Source organism: Humulus lupulus, chromosome 7 (assembly GCF_963169125.1).
Source record: "Humulus lupulus chromosome 7, drHumLupu1.1, whole genome shotgun sequence".
NCBI classification, from domain to species: Eukaryota; Viridiplantae; Streptophyta; class Magnoliopsida; order Rosales; family Cannabaceae; genus Humulus; species Humulus lupulus.
The window spans coordinates 172,570,021-172,576,412 of NC_084799.1; positions in this window are offsets into that span (position 1 = coordinate 172,570,021).

Here is a 6,392-nt window from a genome sequence, read left to right on the forward strand (position 1 = left end):
AGCAGTATCAAATGAATCAAACATATTACTGCAATGAGCAAAACAACAGCAGAAAATGAGTAAGCCTCCGTTATGAGCTTATGACCATTTTGAACTGGTGTAGATGATAAATTATACATGTTCAAGAGTTTCACTTGAAGCCAAACGCCTTTATATGATTAAGAGTGTGGAACAAAATATGTATACAATGCTGAGAGACATATCGATTGTGTGTATAAAATTCATTCTAAGCACAGAAAACTTTTGTTCTTTATTCCGAGAAAAAACATGTATTTCTGTCGAGAGAAACTTACCGAGCTGACTGCAAAAATATACAAAGAGATATGAAATCATCTAATCTGAATCTTCCATTCTTCTTTTGATCAAAACTCTGCACAAATTATAAAAGAATGAGCTATGACATCCATAAACTTATTATGTATAAACATCATTAGAAAATCCCAAGTAAATCTATAGCATCTACTGATCTCTTTAAGAAAATCTGCACTAAAAAATCATCCAAATTCTTGCACATGCATCAACTTTTTGCCATGTACCACAAGTGAAAAATAGATCATTTCAACTGATTCTTAAGAAAATTTAGAATCCATCCATGAAGTGCAAGTAAATGATTTACCTCACAGACAGTGTTAAAAGCAGGAGAGTCCAGCAACAATCCAATTTTTACCAATGCCTGCGACCAATATTTAGCAGCAATTGAGAATCGAAAATTAACAACACAAAAATAGAGAGAGAAAGAGAGAGTGAGAGAGAGAACACGAGCTAATAATAACTCTCATACCAGTAGCTACAAGTACTGGACAAATAAGTGCCACCACCAATCACTAGTCAACATACAATTACAACTTGGCTTTCATCGAAAGAAACTAAGTTAAAAATTACCTCAAACACTTCATCAGTAACAAGATAACCACACTCCCTGTAAACAACAACAGCAGCAAAGAATCAAGAGTTTGAGAAAACAGCTTTTTAGCCAAAGGATGCTACTGCTACAATGTAAGAGCAAACAAATACATGCATAATTAAATATGTTGGCTGCCAATGACTTCTTAAAGCAGCCATTTTCATTATAAAATAATACAATATAGAACTTAGTTAGATATTACATATGTTGGTAATTTCCACTGCGAAGGTTTGAACTAACTTAAACACCCATTAAAGAATAACACTAGCATGTTTACAAGATTCCTATACCCAAAAAAGCACTGAAATGACCTCTCCAGGTCTGAAAAATCTTGTTGAACCTGCAAATAGAAGAAGCAACAAACCGAGTGTATGTAGTTTAATGGTAAAGTTTAATGGTGAGGCTGCTTGTTTGGTTAGTTAATTGGAACAATTTTCCATTACATTTATGGTTGGATGTGTTCTTATATAGGGGTTCATGGAGGTTGGATGTGTTCATGGAGGTTCCTGGTTCAATTAAATAGTTATGTATCAGATTAAAAAAAGTTGGTGGCAAGATGACCTTCCATTATTTTCTTATGGAAAGTGCCCCAAAATCAGAGAGCACCAAACTACAAAAGCAAACCTTAAACAACTAATTACTAGTGGTATAGAGTCACAAAAAATACTACAGCCAAGCATATCTTAAACAGCCATACCCAACCACAATGAAAAACAAACTCACTATAAATAAACAAAATGAGAGCTCAAGAAAGTGCAAGGGCAAATCACCAAGAGCACCACAGTCAGAATACTAAATATACCAAAATATTCAAATAAGCGATTAAACAAAACCCCATAATTTGAATAAACTATAGTTACTTGAATATGCCAAAACAATAAGCCAAATTGGAAATATATGTGTATATTTTCCATAACCATTTGTAGGTTTTTCTAGAATTCAATTAGAACTGCAGAGAAAATGGATATATCTTAAAGCAATCTCAAGAAAAAGAATGGGATTATGAGTAACAAGCTTCTGTTTACAATCTTTTCCATAGCTGCAAGTTTTATACTTCTAACTACTAAGGTACAAAGAAGGCAAACAAGAAACCTTGAAAGAAAAATCCAAGTTTGATATTCCACAACATACATTATTTTTGCTGCATACATATGTATACTAGTATAGTACTCCTTTATTTGATCCAATTCATGTATTCAAGAATCCAACCAACTCAATTTCATATACAGGTTCATACCCAATATTTGCATTTGTCTCAATTTTTTAACTTTGAATGGCAATGTAAGTAGAAAAGAAAAAAGAAGAGCTTTTTCTTTTAAAATGTTGTTGAAATGAACATACATTGGGTCAGAATATTAAGTTACTTAATAGTTGGTCATTGGGATTGGGTTCACACTCAATGAAATCAAATCAATGGGGATTTTTCAGAAATTCATTTTGACTGGAGAGTCTAGAAATAAAAATAAAAAAGTTGAGATTTTTTCTTTCCATTTTATTTATAATAAATAGAGGAAAAATCTTGGCAATTACAAGAAATAGCACCAGTGAATACATGTATTCAAAGGGTAGTAACCAAAATAAAAAGGAAAAAAACCAAATCGAATCCCATCTAGCAAATCTGTTTCATAGTCCAAAAGAAGAGGACTTTTCCTATGAGGGTCTTAAGCTAAGAATCTTGGTTATGCTTGAATGTAAAGTAAATCATCTCTCTTTCCTCTTCTACATAATCCATTATCATCATCACTATCAAACATCTCTTACATCATTAGCAGAACATATTACTTCAAATATATAATTTTTCATAGCCCAGTGGAGTGAGTGAGTGAGTGTATTAAGCTTCAAGAAATCAAATACAAAAATTTTATTTCTAAATATACTAAAAAAAACAAATCAGGACATTTCAGTTACCGTGTCTGTGTGTGGTCGAGATGAGAGTCGTCCCGCGCCGGAGAGAGAGACGGTGCTTGGCCACTTCGATCTGATCTGGTGAGAGCTTCAGTTGCAGATGAATCAGTCTTGTGGAAGAACTGGAAGAGGCGATTGTTGTTGAGGATCAAAACATCAGGGACTCCACGGAACGACAGTGATAGAGTGCTGTGAGAGAACAGTGAATGGAAACAGGAAAGGGTGCGTGAAAGGTTTATAAAATATCATATATAACATATAATATATTTGTTAATTTGATACAAAAAAAAAAAAAGGCCAGATGGCAGACACATATTACAACAAATTTAACACATCATCACTATTATAACACATCAGCTTACACAGAAGTATTTATAAAAATATAAAATAAAAAGTAAGCAAAAATGGGAGGAAAAATTGAGCGGGAATTGTAAAATTTTTCCCTCAAAAATAAATGTAGGCAAAGTCTCCATATTAGTAGGTAATATTGGTAGGAAATAACATTTCTGAATTAATATACTAATGACAAATGATTACTTACCAATATTCGCTACCAATAAATATTAGTGGGCAAAAGATATTTTTACCTACCAATATATATATGTAGGTAAGAAATTGGTAGGTAAATGTCAGCTTATTTACTCCACATAAGCTTCCAAATAAGCATTTATAATAATAAAATAATATAATGAAAATTAAAAACGGGGGGAAAATTGAGCGGGAATGGTTAAAAAATTTCCCTCCATAATATACGTAGGTAAAGATCATTACCTACTGATATTATTGGTAGGTAAAGCTCTGTTCAGAAATATAATATAATGGATTAGCATTTACCTACTAATATTATCTACCAATAAATATTGGTAGGCAAAACATTGCTTTCCCTACCAATATATATTGGTAGGTAAAGATCAGGTTTCTTGTAGTGTTGGTAACCTGCTCAGAGGTCCTCTGTAGCTCCTAGACCTGCTCGGTCAGCTGGGTGACCTAGGAGGCATTTTCCTCAGACTCATTTTTCTAGTTGCCCACCTGCTTGTTCACCATCTTGGCACGGTGGTGAGCATAGCTGAGAGCTAAAACAACATGCAACATTATAAGAAGGAGGTTAGAAAAAGTATCAAAGATGAAAATTTAACAAAACACCAGACAGATCAAGTACTTACCATGACGACGTCTTGAAGCCCAGTGTTAGTGATGTACTCCAGAGATTTGGTGCCCAGGGTAGCCATGTAGTTGCCTTGGGAAGAGGACACCCTTTTTCAATGCTCCTAGTGGATTGCCAAGGATTTCTTTAGCGACTCGTTAACTTCCTAGGCAGGGTCCTCAACGACACCGTCCTGAACTTTGCTTGGGATAGGAAGCTGTCTAACAGGATCAAATGGGGCAGTTACCTCGATAGGAGTTACTTTGCCCTTGCCTGGTTTGCATGAGGGAATCTGCATCTTTTTACAAGAATGAGTCTTCTCAACTTGCTCGGTAGCCTTAGCAGGAGGGTCAGTTTTTTAGCGCTTGGCTGAAGGAGTCTCACTGCTTGGACCGCCAGCCTGTTTCTGAGCAAACTTCTTGAAAAAGACGGACGACATATCTGCAAAGTAAAAGCAAAAGGTTAGTCAATATGTTGAGCATATTCAGAACATGCAAAGAGATAAATAAGTAGAAGTAAAAAAAAAGTTCTAAAGGTTAGCGTCAGGTCACCATCTTATGTTTCCCCTAAACAGCCAGCTGCCCCGAGCAGAAGGTCCTCATCACTATTTGATGAGTTAGAGTCTATGCACTCAACTTCAATTTGTTTCCCCTTTCCGGGCTGGGGGGCAACAACAGTCTTGGGAGTGCTACGTTTAGCAGGTTCCCTTATAACGATTCCAATTGAACTCCTGTCTGGTGGGCAACGCAAGGCCTGGCTGGGGGCATGGGCGACATTTTTGGTTTTTTGCTGGGCGGTGGCTGACTGGGTGACTTGGAGTTGGGTGGCTGCTTCCTAGGCAAATTTCTGGTAGGGTTGGCAACCTCAACCTTTGCCTTGGGGTTAGGGTAGAGCCTAGCATTGGCCAGTTTTTCTACAGTGGTCAGGGCCACCAGGTTTTTTCAGGTAGGGTCCATGGCAGCTAGTTCTTGGGCCCGCTTCTGCATCTCTCTGGTGGGGGTCGACCAGTTGAAGGGACCGTTACGTCGAAATGACAAGTGATTGGCGGCAATGTCTGCCTTAATGAAGTATTGGCTGGCATACTCCCCAACCTTGGAGATACCTTCAATATTAACTAAATAAACGTTAGAGTCTCTATGGGTAAAGTAAAAATACCCCGAGTGGCCTTGTTAGGGACTGGATTTTAGGTAAAAAAAGGTAATTTACTTCGTGCGCAGAAGACATCGACCATTTTAAAAACTTGTATAAAACATGGAGGGCTGAGAGGAACCTGGCGCCCTTAAGACTGATCTGAGTGGGGCAAAGCCCAAAATAATCTGCCACACTTCAGAAGTATGGAAGAAGTGGAAGAGTGGCTCCAGAAGTAATGTGAAACCTGCTCCAGGCACAGAATTGGGCCCCGGGGTGCTTTGCAGCCTATGAGGCAGTAGGTTTGAGGATTGAAACATCTATGAGTTTGAAATGCTCTTTGATGTTTTGCAGCTATTTTTCAGAGATGGTATTGGTCGAAGCTACATATAGGAGGGCCTCCTCCGTCTTTGGTGAGGGGTTAAGAATGGACTCGGTGTAAATCTCCATGGCATACTATGTTTTGGTCTCCTATTCCTGCCCCGAGATGCTCGGCTCTTCTGCAGGGACCTCCTAGACATCCCCGGTGGTGGCATGGTGTGCCACATGGGGTTCTTCATCATCTGCACCATGAGTAGTTTGCTTAATACATGTCATTGTTGATCCACAAGTGATGAGTTTGCAAGCTGGTCAAGTGATCACCTTCCCCGATAGTCTACGCGTACAAGGAAAAGGGGAAAGATGAGGTGAGAGCACCGAACAGTGCTGGTTGGTATAGACACCTTAGGTTGTACCGAATAGACCAAAATAAAAAATGATCTGGTGTAGCGACCAACAAACAACTCGAATCAAAAATCAAGAAAAACCAAGGCAATGGAGGGTTTTCGAAGAATTTTGCAAGAAATGTTCTTGTTGTTCTTCAAGAACATCAAACACAATTCAGTAATAAAAAAGGACCTCAAGAATTAGATTCTTGAAAATCAAAGGCTAATATGAGTAGCCCATTCCTAGAACTACCCAAAACATTCACTCAAACCTAGATGCAGGCAACATGCAAATACCACCCATGGCTACAGTGATGAATGCAGACAAAGAAAAAGAAAAAAATTTCTCACAGACAATGCCAAGTTAAATAGAGAAGTTTGGAAAACTTACTTGCTCCAAGAGTATGGTGCCAGAAGCATGTTCGTGGTGTGACGCAGAAGTCAGGGCAGAGACTAGCTCTCGAACAGATTGGGAGGGGATATTTAGGGTATTTGCTCTGGTTTGTGTGAAGTAAAGAAGAAGGTGAAAAAAGGAGAAAGGGTTGGGAACCCCTATTTATAGGCAAAAAGAAGTGAGATTCACCCTGCAAAAATTTAATGCATCCGT